The 17663-nt window shown below is 44.5% G+C and overlaps 1 long non-coding RNA gene across 1 annotated transcript in view; it reads left to right on the top strand.

Annotated features, from left to right (window-relative positions):
• The window catches only part of LOC118354689 (uncharacterized), a 36801-nt gene extending 23992 nt beyond the window's left edge, over positions 1-12809 (top strand). Inside the window, exon 3 of the long non-coding RNA XR_007410855.1 lies at positions 12578-12809. This is a non-coding gene — a long non-coding RNA (uncharacterized LOC118354689). The remainder of the gene's footprint in view (positions 1-12577) is intronic.
• The last annotated feature ends 4854 nt before the right edge of the window (positions 12810-17663 follow it).

Below are 17663 nucleotides of genomic sequence, written 5' to 3'. Positions count from 1 at the left end.
CTGGGTCACAGAGCAGGGCAGAGAAGGATGCAGAATGGATGCAGCTGGGGTGGCACCATGGCAAATACTCAGCCCATCTGAATGATGCACATTCAGAACCTGATAGGTGTTTAACTTCTGACTTTCTCATCTCACTCTTGGAAATGTAATTTGAAGATATGATGCAAGTTAAAATTTTTATTTGTGCTAAATTTTGGGAGGCAGTATGGCTTAATGACAAAATGTGGGCTTTGGAGTCAGAAAGATCAAATTGCTTCTTAGCTCTATGGGACTTGGGGGCCTGTGGATTGACCTATCAGAGCCCCATTTTCTTAATCTGTAATACCTGTCTCCCCCTCAAAGAAGCTTCTTCTGTTTTTGCTTCAAATAATTATTTATTGAGAGGCTTAAATAAAACCTTATAAGGTGAAATGTCTGAACATGAGGCATCGTGGGCACACCACTAATGGTGGTTATTACTGTTTTGATTTTTTCATTGTAACATTATCTGTAACAAAAAAGTTTGACAATAGCCTAGATACCTAACAACAGAGAAGTGATTAAATAATCAAAGCTTGCTGTCCTGCTCTAGAGCCACAACCATGACTATCACAGTGGAGACAAGGAAGCTGCATGGGACAACATCTCCATTGTAAAGCTGCATGAAAGGGAAGCATGGCAAATGCTAGCTCTACAATACTTATTAGTATAATGAATGCAAGAGAACATGAATAGAAATAAGCAGTATGCCTGGTGAGGATCATGGCTATATTGTTGGTTTCTTTTGAAAAAAATTTTAGGTGATTTTAACTGTGTTTCTATAAACTAAGCATTCAAAATCATACAGTTATGTGACCTGAACAAAAGTAACTCTTTCCTATGGGTGACTGTATTCTTTTCCTGTGGCTGTTGTAATAAATCACCACAGTGGCTTAAACCAACAGAAATCTAGCCACTCACAGTTCTGGAGGCCAGAAATCCTAAATAAGGGTGTCAGCAGGGCCACAGTCCTCTGGAGGTTCTGCTGGGGAATCCATTTCATGCCTCTCTCCCAGCTTCTGGTGACTAACAGCAATCTTTGGTGCTCCTTACTCTGTGGCCTCATTCCTCCAGTCTCTGCCTCCATATTCACATCACTTTCTCCCTCGTGTCTGTGTGGTCTCCCTCTGACTCATTCTTACAAGGACACTCTTGTCACTGGATTTAGGGCCTGCCCAGATAATTAAGAATGGTCCCATCCTAAGATCCTTAATTACACTTGCAAAGACCCTTTTACCAAATAAGGTCACAGTCACAGATGCCAGGGATTAGGATGTAGACATATCTTTTTTTTTTTTTTTTTTTTTTTTTTTATGTGTGTGTGTGGTCTAGAGGACACCATTCAACCCATTTAAGAGAATTCAGAAACTGGAAGAAGGGAGATTCAGAAATGTGAGGGAAGGAGGCCTGCTGACACATTAGAATAGGTGGTGGTTACTGAGGGAAGCATCATGGAGAAAAGAGAAGACAACCTTTCACATAGAAATAACAAATAGAAATATTTGTTGAGCAAACAGAGTGAATAGAAAGGAAGTGAGGATGAGCCATCATAGAAGTCCAACATCCCAGACCTGTCTCCCAGCTGCACTGATAGCACCATGGACTCCCGTGTCTGCTGTCTGTCCATCACTGCTCAACTCTGATCCTCACTTCTTTTGTTTTTAATATTTCATTTATTTATTTGAGAAAGGGAGAGAGCACAAGCAGGGGGAGGGGCAGAGGGAGAAGCAGACTCCCTGCTGAGCAGGGAGCCCCATGTAGGACTCTATTCCGGGACTCCAGGATCATGACCTGAGCTGAAGGCAGATGCTTAACCTACTGAGCCACCCAGGCATCCCTACTCCTCACTTTTTAACCCAGTTCTGCTTCTGGCTTGTGTCCTGTCTGATGAACATCTCAAGTAATCTGAAAATGAAAATCAGGGATGTGTATGTCCTGAGACACCTAATATAAAAACAGACAACAGCCAGACCATAATGACAATGGAACTCGGACCCACAACCTCTGCAACAACCAGCTTGGGAAGGAAAACCACAAACCTCTGCAGTAATCAGCCCAAAACAGTCAGGACTTGATCAATGGCAGTCAACTTTCCTTTTTTTTTTTTTTTTTTTTTTTTTTGCCGCCACTTCTAACTCAGGACTAGGCAGAGAAAAGCAAAGACATCCCAAGCTAATCACATAGTCACCCTGCTTCCAGTCAGCTGTTTCTGGCTTCTCTTTGGCAACAGCACCGAGGCAGAGGACCCATGAAGCCTGGGGGCTCTTTATTTAACTATAAACCTTTCTGGCTCCAGTGCCTGCCTTTGAGTCTTTGCCAAATGCAAGTGATGGGGGATAACTACTCCAGCAAGCTCTCAATCCATAGCCCCCGTTTGTTATCATTTGGGTCTTTATTTCCATTGGGCAGTCTCCCCATTCTGCTCAACTGAGGACATGTAGGCTCGTACTCCTTCATTATGGAGCATTGCCTATGAAGTTGAACCATTACAACCAGTACAATGCCTAGCACATAGTAGATGCTAAATAAATTATTGTCAAACGAATGAATAGCCCTCTAGGTTAAGATGAAATGCATTGCTACAACTCCAAGTTCTTTTCTTTTCTTTTTTTAAAGTCTTATTTATTTATTCATAAGAGACACAGAGAGAGAGGCAGAGACATAGGAAGAGAGAGAACCAGGCTCCCTGTGGGGAGCCTGATGTGGGACTCGATCCCAGGATCCCAGGATTATGACCTAAGCCAAAGGCAGACGCTCAACCACTGAGTCACCCAGGTGCCCCACAACTCCCAAGTCCTTAGATTAAGTTTAGGGGAGTAAATCCAGAAGACTTATTTTAGGGAGATTCCAATGAACTCTTTGTTACTCTGAATTCTTTGAAAAATGGAATTTTCTAGTTAATAGAATTTTCTGGTTGACCAAATCAGAGGGTCTAAATTCCCTTGAATATGTTCCTCATTGAACAGACCTTAATACTTTTTAAAGATGCAGTTGGCATGCTATTATTTTATGAATAGTGCTGTGAAAAGTCTCAAGTGCCACACAGAGTGAGCAGAAGTTGGATGGTGCTGGCTGTGGGGCTACGCTCACCTTGGAGACTATTGTTGAACTAAATGCCCAACTGGAGCTTGTGTTCTCATTTATTGCCAATAAAATGGAATGCAAACTGCTCTCATTACCCACTGCTCCCCTTCTCCATGGGGTTCCTTGATTCTCTTGGTTGTTGAGATGGTAGGTAAACAGGCTATTGGGTTGTCACTGAGGAGAAATGTCGGAGGCTGCAAAGGTGAGGAAAGCAGAGGGCCTGCAGGAAGAAGCCTCAGAAGAGGCTTCCAAGAGGTTGTTGTATATATGAGATGCTGGGACCACAGGACCCTCCACTTCTGTTAACTATGCAAGGTGGTAGGCACCATTTCCAAAGCACAGAGAAGACAATTTCCTTGAAAATAGTGAAAAGTTTTCTGACTCTGCCCTCTTTAGAAAAAAAATTCAAAACATCCTTTTCAAGCTCTGTTTATTTCTGTTTATAGCTGTGTTTAGAAAAGCTGAACAAATTAAATTTACTTAACACTTCAAATGCAGGGCTTTTGGTTGATCACCGTATATCCTATGTTTTGAATACAATTTTGAATTTCACATCAGCAGGAACTCTGCCATGAGGATTTATTTACCACAAAAGCCAAAGACTGCTCTTGTTTCCATCTCTCTTTACTTCCCCTCCCCTTCCCCATCTTCCCATTGTCCCATGTGTATACTAAAATTCTTTTCATTTCCCCAGCAGACTCATACTCATTCTTGTCACAGTCTTTGCACATGCTATTCCCAATGCCTGGAATGCCCTCTTCTTTCAGCCCATCTAATGAGCCAAACAATCCTTTAAGACCAAACACAAGAGGGGATTCTGGGAAGATGGAGTGATAGGAAGCACCAGGAATCTGTCTTCCCACCTAGGCAACAATTGCACTGGAAGAATCTGTCTGATATAACTATCTTGGAACTCTGGAGTCTGCTTAAGGCTTGCAAATTCCAAGGGGGAAGACTTGGACAGTAAATTGTAGTGAATTTTGATCAATTTTAGTTCTTAGCACAGTAGCGGCTGCCCATCCCCTATCCCAGCCACATGGCAGGCAGCTGTGCATGTGTTCCTGGAGGAGACTGCACACAACTTGCAAGAACCAGAGCAGGCAAAAAGAATCTCGTCCTCCTAGGAATCTGTGCTCTGACACTGCTGCTTCTGATCCCAGAAGGTGCAAAGAGGTGGCTGCCATTGTTGTCACACCTCCTGCCATTGTTGCAAGCCCCTCCCTCTCCAGCTGAAGTGACTTGCTGGGAATTTTCTGGGCTGGTTCCCACTGCCCTTCCTTTTTCTCTCTTTTTATTTTCCCTTTTGGGAAACAGACATTAATGACTAGGATGTTAAAAAAACTTTTTTCAAGAGAAATTAGAAAATGAAAGCATATGCCCAGAGGAGACCTGAGAAGATGTTAAGTTTATATCTCAGGCTGATCCTCAGCACAAAGATAGCCTACAATAATCAAGACAACAAAACCAGTAAATAAAAGCAATAACAAAACCCAGCAAACCCCGGGGAAGGAGGAGAATCTGATTTCCAGGGTTACCAGATTATTAGATTCAAATGTCCAATTTTCAACAACAACAACAAAAAAAATCACAAGGCATTTGAAGGAAAGAAAGTATGGCCATTTCAAAGGGGAAAAAATAAATCAACAGAAAAATAAATTCTTGAGAAAGACCTAATGGTAAATATACTGGACAAAGACTTTAACACACCTGTCTTAAAGATGCTCAGAGAACTAAAGGAAGATGTGGAGAAAGTGAAGAAACTGATGGATGAAATGAAAATGTCAGTAAAGAGAGAGAAAACTTGGGGATCCCTGGGTGGCACAGCGGTTTGGCGCCTGCCTTTGGCCCAGGGCGCGATCCTGGAGACCCGGGATCGAGTCCCACGTCGGGCTCCCGGTGCATGGAGCCTGCTTCTCCCTCTGCCTGTGTCTCTGCGCCTCTCTCTCTCTCTCTGTGACTATCATAAAAAAATAAAAAATAAAAAAAATTAAGAAAAATTAAAAAAAAAAGAGAGAGAGAAAACTTGAAAATCAAGCAAAAAGAAAGTCTGGAGCTGCAAAAAGCAATAACTGAAATGAAAAATTCACTAGAGGGATGCAAAGGCAGATTTGAGCAGGTGGAAGAAAGGTTAAGTGAACTTGAAGATAGGACAACAGAAATTGCTTCCTTACAGATATATCCTGGCCCCTAGGTTGAGGGGAGAATAATAATGGATGGCGTGGCCTATGTGGGAAAACAGGGGTGGAGACATCCCCTGAAATTTTCCCCAAAGTGACCCTGTTGGAGTGAAAATGACAGAGAGAGAGAGACAGAGAGACAGATACAGAGAGAGAGACAGAGACAGAGAGAGAAAGTATCACTGCTGTAGATGGCCTTCCCATGTCAAGAACGTGGCTGATTTCTAGAGTACTGATGGTTAATTTAGTGCATCAACTTTTCTAGGCCATGGTGCCCAGATATTTGCTGAAACATTATCCTGGATGTTTCTGTGTTTTGGGATGAGAATAACATTTAAATTGGCGGACTTGAGTAAAGCAGATTGCCCTCCATAATGGGAGTGAGCTTCATCTAATAAGTTGAACGCCTGAATAGAAGAAAGACTGATCTCCCCTGATCAAGAAGGAGTTCTACCAGCAGATGGCCTTTGGGCTTGAACTGTAACTCTTGCCTGGGTTTCCAGCCTGCTGGTCTACCCTGCAGATTTCAGACTTGCACCTCCATAATCACATGAGCCAACTCCTTAAAATACATCTCTCTCTGTCTCCTCTGTCTCTGTCTCTCTCTCTGTCTCTCTGTCTGTCCCTCTCTGTACACACACACACACACACACACAAACACACACCCATATCTATATATACATGGGGCATATACATAGCCTGTTGGATCTGTTTCTCTGAAGAACCCTGACCAATTCAAGTACCTTTCATGCCAGGAAATCCAGATGGGAACCAACCACAGCAAAATGTCAGAGGCCCCATTTGAATAAATATTTGTCAACTCTTGGCAAATATACTAAACATGATAAATTTACCAAACATGGTAAATTATTCCAAAGCAGGAAGCCAGTTCAAGATGAAGCTGAATGCCATCTCTGACTTTTTCCACTCACCCCTCACCCCTACAAATCCATTTAGGGACTGATCTTTTTTTTTTTTTTTTTCCCTTTTGCATTTCATCTCTCTCATTTCTATCACTCTAGTCTGAGCCATCCAGAGGAATCCCCTGCCCACCACACAGGGCACTTGACAGCCTAACCACTGCTAACTTCCAGCTTTGATCCCTGCCATTCCCAATGTTTGCTCAACATGCCAGCCAGCAGAAATATTTACCACTGCTTGTATGGCTCATGCTTTTTTATGCTCCTGTGTTTTTCAGTCACCTAACAAATCCCTAATGGGGACTTCCCTTGTGGATGCCCCCATGCTAAGGGTTGACCACATAGGTTCAGGCCTCAGGCACTCTAGTCTCGGGGAAGACAGTCTTGGAAGGACATAGATGCAACCACAGGCCTGTGGTTGCCTGTGGTACCTGGAAGAGACCCACACAGGCTACAGGCACTTTACAGAGGGCAGGAACATCATAATGTCACCCACACTTCCCTCTGCTGCCTATGCCTCTTCCCCAGGGAAGATGCCCCACAGTTCAGTATCAGGTACATATCATCTCTGCCCAGAAGAGCCCACTGTGGCCTCACTGCTCTTTCCAGAGGGCATTCGCTCTTCCTCTCCAAGGCTCCCTAACATTTCATATTTACCACCTTCCTCACTTACCACATGGAGTAATAACACCACCAAAACCCACTGTCAAGTGTTCACTCTGTGCTGAGCGGCACTCGCCCTGCAACCACCCTGTGTCGTAGATACTAGTGAATCACTGACCCCTCACAGGGGTGAGGTTCCTTGCTCAGTGTCCCATAACTCATGAGCTTAATCATTTAAAACCTCAGTGTTCAGCACACTTCCTGGCGCAGAGTAGATGGCAAATGTTTGTCAGATGGAGCTACAGCACATTTTTCTCTCTCTTTTTTTAAGATTTTATTTATTTATTCATGAGAGATGCAGAGAAAGAGAGGAAGAGATACAGGCAGAGACAGAAGCAGGCTCCATGCAGGGAGCCTGACTTGGGACTCGATCCCGGGACTCCAGGATCACACCCTGGGCCGAAGGCTGATGCTCAACCACTGAGCCACCCAGGGATCCCTACAGTACATTTTTCAAAGTGCACGGCTTTGCAAACTGAATGGAATGGAATCAAGTAAACTGGAGATATTTATCAGGAAAGACTTCGAAAGCAGAGGCTATTAGTTTTTCTTCTGCCATCGCTAACATTCTCACTGTCTGGGCAGGGTGGGGTTTGGGCAGGAGAGAGAAGCCAGATTGTCCCCTCATTGGTTCAGGTCAGCACCTTGCTGCCACCAGCCCAAACTGTGGAGAGCTCCGCAGTTCCGGAATCGCCCAGGCAAGAAGTTTTGCCTGGCGCCTTGTCCCTCTCCCTTCTGTGTGCCAGTTGGGGTCTCTCCTGGCTGGAGCTGGCGCTGCTAGATGCCAGACATCTGCAGACAGGATTTGCAAACAACTGGCTCAAGGTTCTGGGCTTTTGTGATCTCATCCAAATGCCTGACTGTGGGGGGCAGGCTTGTTTCCCTAGGCTAGGAGCTCCAGGGGTGGATGGTGGGGTGAGGGGGCAGTGGTGGTGGGAGTGGTGGTAGAAATTACACGAGACTCAGGCCCAGAGGCCTAGAGTTGGTTCTCAGCCATGCCCCTGTACAGCTCAATGATGCTGAACCTCAGTTTCTATCACTATAAAATGGAAATGACTGTTTCTACCTCACAGGGTTGTTATGAGAAGTAAGACGATACATGTGGGACATGCTTTTGACTGCTTTTTGCTGTAATGCACAAGAGATCATAATTCAAAGAAGCCTAAGTTCCTCAAGCCACAGTCTCAGGGCGATGTACCCACCACGGGGAGTACGCCCTTAATAGCAAATGCCAAGATGTCTAGACAACCCAGTCGGTTTATCTGAGTTCATTACTGAGATCCACATAACAGAGAACTACTTGTTGAGCTGATTGGACCAGTTATTTATAGAGGCACCTTGGAACTAGACCAGGATCTGGAGGCAGAGATTCTGGAAATTAATCTTAGATCCCCAATTTCTGTTTGTGTGATGTGAGCATTGTTTTTCAGCTCTAAAATTGGGACCATAGGGGCTCCTGGGGGGGGGGGGGATTATATCCCAGGGAAATTCACTTACAAGAGACACAGAAGGGGATGTGTAGGAGGATAGTCACGGTGGTGCTGAGGTAGCAGACCACAAAGGCACTGAAGGGTTTCCCCGCCAGAGGAATGAACAAGGAAGCTGTGGGGCTGCAGTTGGAGGATTCTGACAGCAGTCAGAGGCCGTGGACTAGACACGTACCACAATGTGGGCAACTCTTTAAAACAGTGTTGGGTAAAAACACAAGAAGCAGAGCACATGTATTACAATACTGTGGACATAAACACAAAACACAGCATGCACAAAACAAGAGAACATATTTTACAAGAATATATGCATATTTACAGATGTATCAAAGGTGTTAAAATAGACACCCATGAGAGGAGATGGACAGGAGTGGAGATTAGTGGCGGGGGTGGGGGTGGGGTGGGGGATTAAAGCAGAAAGAGCATTGCACAGACCAATGACAACAACGGGACAATAGCCAAGAGGCATGACCAACTCAACCTCCTGCATCAGAAGCTAAAAAGAAATCCCCAGCCTCAAAGTGTTGTCAGAATTATACGAATATCCATAAAGGTCCCTGGTACAGTGCTGGGCACATGGGAGATGTCCAGCAATGACAGCTGTTTTTATTATTCACTCATCAAACACTTAATGTACCAAGTACCTATATTGTGCTGGAAGTTGTACAAGGAACTATGGCAGAAACAAAGACTGGGTGTCTCTCAGGGACTAGAGCCTGGTATGGAGAGGGGAGCCCTCATCTAGGATCACAGAGATCATGCTGTCAGATGCCCTCACTTTTGAAATTAAGGATGGAAAAAGTGACTTTCCCAAGGTCACACAGCAAATTAGTGGCTGAGTTAAGGGTAATAGTCCAGGTCTCCGGGGCTCTTTCCAGAGCTTTATCAAAGTGAGGACCTCTGAATCCTAGACCATTAGAAGACTTGTATCTCTTGTCCTGTCTTTTACCCCAACAATCCTCCCTGAGGCCCCTCTTTTGTTTATACACCCAGGTGTGTGTGTGTGTGTGTAATGGAAAAGTTAGTAGACTCTTTTAAAAATGCAAATACAGTTTGGTAACTAAAATCTTTCAGGTCTATGGGGAAAAAAATAGAAAGCTTCTGAACCCTGGCAGGGATGGAGCTCCAAGGATCCCCTCCTGCTCTCCCTTTTCCAGACCTTTGCAGCTGCGTTAGGGGGTCCTGGGTCAAAGTCTCCCTATCAGAAGCAACCTCCACTCCCAGCCCTCAAAATTGGCCCCTTTAAATCTTCCCACCTAAATGCCATTCTGAAAGAGAGAGAAAAGTGTCCTTGTCACCCCCTTCTTTCCTTTCTCACTATTGCACTTGTCCCTAAAGTAGCCTGTTCCCTAGAGATGGGAGGAAGGCCTCCAGAGGAGGAGTAAGGATGTTTCTAATGGAGTGCAGCTCTCTGAGACTCGAGGGAGGGGCAGGGAGACCTCTGGGCCTGGCTGGTGGGGTGCTGTGTCCAGGGATGTGAGGAAGTGGCCAGAGAAGCCCAGAGAAGTGGGAGGGGGGGACAGGGCAAAAGGGAGGAACGGGTCCCTGAAGACTCTGCCAACATCTTGCCAGCATCGATTCATGGAGCTATCACAGCCTCTCCTACGGTTTTAGGAAAACTCAGAAGTTTTCCCACGGATTCCAAAATGAGATTGGCAGGGAGCTGAATAACACGCTGATTTTCCGAGAAGAGTGTGCTTAGTTTCGTGTCAGATATGAATAGAGATGAAGAAGAGCCCTGTCTCTGATGGAAACTCTCCTTCTCTAGGGGATGTGGAGTAGCCCTGAGCCGGGGCCGGGGCTAACAGGTAATGAGCACATACTCTGTCCCAGGCACTGAGACATTTAGTTCTCACACAGCAACCCTGTGAGCTGGGCACCTCAAGTGCCCATTTTTCTGATGAGATGCAGAGAGTTAACGAGTTGTCCCCAAACAAGCTGCTGGGAAGTAGTGGGAGCAGGACTTGAACCCAGATGGTCTCTCCATGGTCCATGGGCCTAACTGCTAGAGAAGCCAGCAGCCAAGCCAGACTCTGGTCACCAGGGATCTGCCTGCATATGGGTAAGAACGTGCAATAAACAAACCCGTCAACTCAGGGTGGGAATCCAAGTGCCCATCACTCACTGCTCATTTTCACTTAAGTGTATTTCTTAGGGAAATGCATTCTAGGAAATCATCAGTCAACAGCCCCTGTAGCATACTTTTGCTTTGTCTGGTCTCAATATTATCTCAAATATCTTGTGGCGTGGTCTCTGCTAATGAACAGCAGAGGGTATCAGGGGGTTACACACAGCTGATCTCCCTTGATTATAATCGATTTTCCAGCTCTCTCAGGAGCACTGCCGCTCATGGCAGGTCTGGATGACATCGTTAAAAGATACTTAAAGAGAATTTAAACCACAAAAACGAAATAAAAGCCACCAACACGATTGCTAGAAGACTCTGTGAACCACAGCCTGGTTAGGTGGCAGTGACAGGACCCTGCGGGGATTTCTGTTCACTGGCTACAGTGGCACCACCGTGTGGCAGGAATATGAACACCAGCCACAGTTTACCCCAGCTTTGAAATCTGTCCTGATTGATTTTTTTTCTTAATTCCAGTGAGTTGCATTATTTTAAAGTTGTATACAGAAAGTCAGGCTTTATTGTTATCTCATATTACACTATTTCAAATTATCAGGAACCCGATAGAGTACAATGTGGATGACCCATAGAGCACAGTTCAAAATTGTTCCTCCTGCCATGTTCAGCTAATTAAAGAAGCTGTATGAGGTAGATGGAAATTCTGATAACGTGACATTCGGTGCATCACAGAGAGGCTTTGGTTGCATCCCATCTGAAAGGTCCTCAAAAATATGGAAACAAATTGATTTAAAGTAGCATTCTGAAATTAAACCAAAGAACTTTAGGATCTCTGGGCCAAAAAGAATGTGTTGGACAATACTGTGATCCTTTAGGAGGATACATGTTAATCATGTGGATTTCGTCACAGTCACAGGCTTGCTCTGGCTCAGCAGGGTGTCTTTAAATAAGTCTGATTTGGGAATCCATGCTGGATGGATTTCATCGGTCAAACTCTTCGAGTTCTGGGAGCACCTGTTGGGAACCTTGCCTATCTTGAAGGATGGTCGTAAGGGTTAATGAGATCATATAGATACAGTGCACAGCACAGGATGCAGTAAATGCTTTTGTGTTGCCTTTCCTTTTACTATTTGAAGTGTGCTTTGTGAATTACAAAGTGATAAATATACAAATATCATTGACAAATGTTCCCTGTTAGAATGAGGTAGGTGGTGTGGGTCCAACAGAAGAGACCAGCGTTTCTCAAGCACTAATGTCCCTATGACTCCCCTGGAGCTCTTTTCAAAATGCATTCTCTGATTCTCTGCATCTGCATTTATCTGTCTACCCAATGCCTCCACCATTTAGCTTCCATGTGGCATTACTCTGTGCATATCACATCCCTCTCCACCTGTCAGTCATCCATCCACATATCCTAATAGCTGTCTATAGCTCAGATAACTCTGTTAACTGTGAACAATAGAATGCGAATATTGGCCAGTCATTTCTTTTATTTCAAGCCTAAATTGTTCTAAAGGCCTTCATTTTATTGGCCTGTCTGCAGATACTCATCATCTTTGATGCGCACCTTTGCATTGCCTCTGGGTCACCCTTGGGAAGCACTGATCTCACCATAGACCTGGAAGTTGTGTGTGACTTTTTAAATGCCAAATTATTGACATGAGCTGATGGGATTATTTGTCATTAATTGTTCTTTTCTCATATAATTTTTAAAACATCTGATGGAGGTTTTTATGTGGTTAAATTCTGTGAGGTTTTTTTTTAAGCCAGAGCATGTGCATGCACTCTCTCTCTCTCTCTCTCTCCCATTTAGGGTCTTGCCCATTAAAATTGGCAAAGGGGCACAGAAGAACAGGGGCCTAAGGACCCAGTGAGGACAAAGTTTTCCATTGGAAAATAGTCTCTCCCTCTCTCTTTTTAGGAAAGACATTATTTATTTGAAAGTGAGAGCCAGAGAGATCACAGAGGGAGAGTCAGAGGGAGAAGAGAACTCGATGCTGAGCAGAGAGCCTGAGGCAGGGCTTGATCCCAGGAGCCACCAGGCACCCCGGAAAATTGTCTTTTATTATAATCCCATCACACCTTGGAGGTGGGACAAAGCCATTATTTTTGTGTCTTGAGAGTCCCTTCTCTCCTTCTGCCCAGTGCTGACTTGGGACGATGGGCAGAGAGGCTGCTCCTCCCAGAGAAGTCCACAAGGAAAAAATGGCCACATTTGGAGGAGGCTGGAGGTGAGTTTAACCTTTCTGATGTTGGAAGAGCTCAGTGCACACAGGGGTACAACAGAAGTCAGGAATCTACTGTCACAGGGTCCAGAGAGGGGCAGAGCCTTCCTCAGAGATGTGCTCAACTATGGGTGCAGTTTCCCCTCGCCCCAGCCCAGCATAGATGCCTTCACAGCCCCTTGTCCATTGCTTCCTGATAACCAGGGACCCAGCGGCCTGGCAGCTCAGCTGACCAGAACCCCTGTCTGAGCTGCCTGACCTGGGTCCTCTGGACACTTCAGAAGGTACGCCTTCTAAACCACCTGGAGACCCTGTAAGATCTTTATGCGCTGACTCTCTGTTCTCTTCCTCCAGTAGTTCTGGTGTGGAAAACAAAGGCAAAAGGGAAAAATTAAACTTCCTTATAACTTACAGCCTATTCCCAAGTACTGGAGACAGGCAGAGTGATCTTCCTCAAGGAGTTTAGCTGCCTCGATGTTAACACTTTGCTCGTTAGCTTGACATTAGCCCAACCCCAGGATCCTGTAAAAAATCCTCTTGGGAACTTCCTTTATCTCTACCCCCACCCTCCAAGGTACATGCTAGCAATCATCCCCCAAGCATATGGCCCGCTGATACATCTGAAGGGTCTCATGACTAAGCATTTACTAGATAGTAGTAAATGACCTTTTCCTAACAACAGCTGACCCCTCCAAGTCCTGGAAACCTTGTTTCCAAATTCCTTGGAGAGTACACTATCTCTAACCCCCTCCCAAGCTGAAAGTATAACATCTTTGGTGTTAAAGGGTCGTCTTATTAAAGCATGGGGACAGGACCCATGGGCGGAAAGAGCTGCACTCCTCAACCCCAGTGCAGCTCTTTCTGCCCATGGGTCCTGTCCCCATGCTTTAATAAGACGACCCTTTAACACCAAAGATGCCTCAAAAATTCTTTCTTGACCATTCGCTCCCAAATCCCAGCATTTCACATTGGGTCTGGACAATGCTTCAAAAAGTGAATGGCACTGGGTGGCTCAGAGGTTTGGTGCCTGCCTTTGGCCCAGGGCGTGATCCAAGAGTCCCGGGGTTGAGTCCCACATCAGGCTTCCTGCATGGAGCGTGCTTCTCCCTCTGCCTGTGTCTCTGTCTCTCATGAATAAATAAATAAAATCTTTTTTTTTTTTGAAAAAGTGAATGTCAGATTAGTTATAAGTTAAAATGACAGATTTTTTTCACATACCATAAATTCTTTATTCATTAGTTTAATCAAATATCTAGTGTATCCACACATGAGTTTAAAAAGTTTTTTAAACAGCGTATCAGTCAAGGTTCCCTGGAGAAACAAAAGCAACAGATTATATATAGATGTAAAGAAAGAGATTGATTAGGGGGAATTGGCTCACAAGATTACGGAGGCTGAGAAGTCTGCAAGCTGGAAACCCAGGAGAGCTGGTGAGGTAGGTCCAGTCCAAACCGGAAGGCTTGAGAACCAGGGATATGGGTGTTGTTGGGCAGTAGATGATGGATGTCCAGTTCAAGCAGAGAACAAATTTACCCTTCCTCTGCCTTATCATTTTATCCAGATCCTCAATGGATTGGATGATGCCCCCCTGCACTGGTGAGGGTAATCTTCTCTACTTCATCTATCAATTCAAATGCCAATCTCTTCCAGAAACACCCTCACCGACACACCAGAAGTAATGTTTTTACCACCAGCCTGAGCTGAGCATCCCTTAGCCCAGTCAAGCTGATGCATAAAATTAACCATCACAATGGGACAGGGAGCACATTTTTTTATACTTGGGTTTCAATTTTTTGTATTTACATACTTTATCACATGCTGTTTCTCTTTAAAGATTTGGAGTTTGATATAACAAATCCCACTAAATCAATTTTTGAGTCCTGGTCTATGAGTTTCCTTATTTTAAGCAATATTTGGTCCAGGTAAGAGCTGATAGAACCAAAGAACTTGAGATTGCCAAGCCAATACTATGTGCTAGTTCCTGTAATTTCTTCGAACACCTGGGTCTCTTTTTCATTGAAATGTGAAATTTTCTGATGTTTATTTGAAGTTTATTTTCCCTAAGAACCTTGGTTTTGAATGAGAACATTACTGTAAGGGGCATCTGGGTGGCTCAGTCAGTTAAGCATCTGACTCGTGATTTCGGCTCAGGTCATGATCTCAGGTCTATGGAATCGAGCTCTGTGTCAGGCTCCATGCTCAGTCAGCCTCAGCACAGAGTCTGCTTAAGATTCTCTCTCTCCCGGGGATCCCTGGGTGGCGCAGCGGTTTGGCGCTTGCCTTTGGCCCAGAGCGCGATCCTGGAGACCTGGGATCGAATCCCACGTCGGGCTCCCGGTGCATGGAGCCTACTTCTCCCTCTGCTTGTGTCTCTGCCTCTCTCTCTCTCTCTGTGTGACTATCATAAATAAATAAAAATTTTAAAAAATATTTAAAAAAAGATTCTCTCTCTCCCCTGTGCATACTCTCTCTCTCAAAAAAATACATATATATATGTACATATATACATATGTATATATACACATTGATAGATAGATAGATCCCAGGACTATATATAGATCCTGGGGCTCTCTCTATACATATATTTTTAAAACTTTAACCTGACAACCTGTTCACTATGTTCTGCTTTTTCATATGAACTTGTAGCAGAGCAGAATTCTGGGATTACTTTGATACAAACAATGTATTCTTCAGGATTTTTCTCTAAGTAGAGGAACTTTCTTGACCTTTACACAGCAAAAGTTGGTGTTTCCAGTCTTCCCGCTCATGGTTACCAACCAAGTGATAGAGGCACCAAGGCCATCCCAAAGAAAAAGAAGGAAAGTAGCTATCCATGACAGACCTTGTGTTAGACACCTGGGCACATAAATAAAAACAAGATCTCTGCCTTGGAGGACCTTAACTTTTATTGTGTGATATGAACTATTAATTAAATCAATCATAATCTATTTACAGTTTACATTGGAGGACAGAGTGCTGTGGAGCCATAGAGGGGGAGATATGTCCTTGTGGGAAAGAGGAAAGACAAGACTGAGGAAGACTTCCTCAAGGTTATGGGTTTTGAGGTGGGGTTTGAAGGATGTTGGAGTGTACAAGGCAGAGATGCATGGAAAGAGCATTCTTGGTGGATGCACATCTAAACAAAAGGCATGGAGTAAGGACAATTTCTGGGAATACTGAGTAGTTCAGTGTTACAGCATAGGTCCCTGGGGTGACATGCTGGTGTTGATGAGCAAGAGTCCTTCTAGCTGGACTAAACACCAAATTGACAGGAGACAGAGGAACAGGGGAAAATCAGATTTAGTAGTGTACATACGGGGAATCCATATGGACACGGGCATTCCAAAGATAGTCAAGCAAAATGAGGCATATGCATCATGCTGAACTAAGGGGCAGTGGTATAGGAGTCTGGGACTTCAGAGGGAAGGAATACAATTCATAGGTCAGTAAGAAGAGCAGATGTTTGGTGGGACGCCTGGCTGGCTCAGTGGTTAAATGTCTGTCTTCCACTCAGGTCGTGATCCTGGGGTCCTAGGATTGAGTCCCATGTTGGGCTCCCTGTAGGGAGCCTGCTTCTCCCTCTGCCTAGGTCTCTGCCTCTCTGTGTCTCTCATGAATAAATAAAATCTTTAAAAAGAAGAAGAAAGAAGAAGAAGAAAGAAGAAGAAGAAGAAGAAGAAGAAGAAGAAGAAGAAGAAGAAGAAGAAGAAGAAGAAGAAGAAGAACGGGAGCAGATGTTTGGTAAATGAGATGTTTGCCCTGCAATACATGTGGTCACTCAGATAAAATTTATCTCTGCTAATAATCCTTATTCTGGGAAACACCCCCCCCCCCCCAATTTAGATTCTTTTATGTAATTAAAGGATGGGCAAAAGTTTCTCTCCAGCTTGTAGGGTCTTGATTGCTTTCAACTCAAAAGAATCTTCAAGTCAGAGTGGTCTATCTCAGTGTGGCCTGCCTTCAACCCTACAGCGAGGATTGGAAAAGCAGAGGAGGGCCAGAATTGGAAGGTCTTGGCCACTGGTATGAGGGGCTGGATTTGTTCCTATCAGTCATGCACCCATGGAAGGCTTTTGAGCCCTTTTTCCAGCTGTTATATTGGATGGATTAGTACTATTCCTTGGCCTTCTGTTTCTAGAAATACTGTTCTTCTACTGGGTCTGCTGTTTTCTCTGTGTCCTCTGATCCCCTTAGCTCTATATATAGAGCTCCTAACGTTTGTTGAATTGGGTGGAATGATTTTTTTTTTTTTTTTTTTAATTTTTAAGTAGCCTCCATACTGAGCTTGGAGCCCAACACAGGGCTTGAATTCACAACCCTGAGATCAAGACCTGACCTGAGATCAAGAGTCAGTAGTTTAACCGACCAAACCACCCAAGCACCGCTGGTGGAATAATCTATTTAAGGAAAGATTTCATACTCTCTCTCTGGCCCTATACACTGTAGGCAAATGGCACTGATGTTGTTAGGTTTGGGTCAGCTTTGTCTGTTTTCCCCTCAGGGAAGGCAGATTAGATATTCAGTATTTTTAAGTTTTATGTTCAGTTCTTAAGGGTTTGTAGTTACCACTGTATAAGTGTCAGAGCTGGTCTGTGATCTTTCTGCTCAGCCAGGGGTACCTAACTAGATTAAAGACAGAGCAGAGACCAAAACTCAGGTCTTCTGACTTTCCGGCCAGTGCACTTTCTGATGTGCTCCAGCTTCCGCCACTGCTTGGCCAGCCAGGGGACAGACCAAATGCACCCAGTACCTCCATCACAGAGGGCCATGACGAAGAGAGCTGAAGCTAAGAAAAATCCAAGTTCCCAGAATGGAATTCTGTACCTCAAGCCAGCCAACGTGGTTTTATGTCTTTTGATACTTCTCTTTCTTCTATGACATGGGAGCAGAGAGCAGGGATCCGAGTGTGGTGGGGTTATTTGCTTTGTGATGGGTGAGAGCCAACAGATCTCTGTCCCAGGCCTAAGCTCTTAGAGTCCGAGTTGGAAGGAAACTTGGGGGTGCTG

Source organism: Canis lupus, chromosome 5, assembly GCF_003254725.2.
Source record: "Canis lupus dingo isolate Sandy chromosome 5, ASM325472v2, whole genome shotgun sequence".
Lineage (NCBI taxonomy): Eukaryota > Metazoa > Chordata > Mammalia > Carnivora > Canidae > Canis > Canis lupus.
Note: the sequence above shows the minus strand (reverse complement) of the source record. Positions and strands in the feature narration are given on the sequence as shown.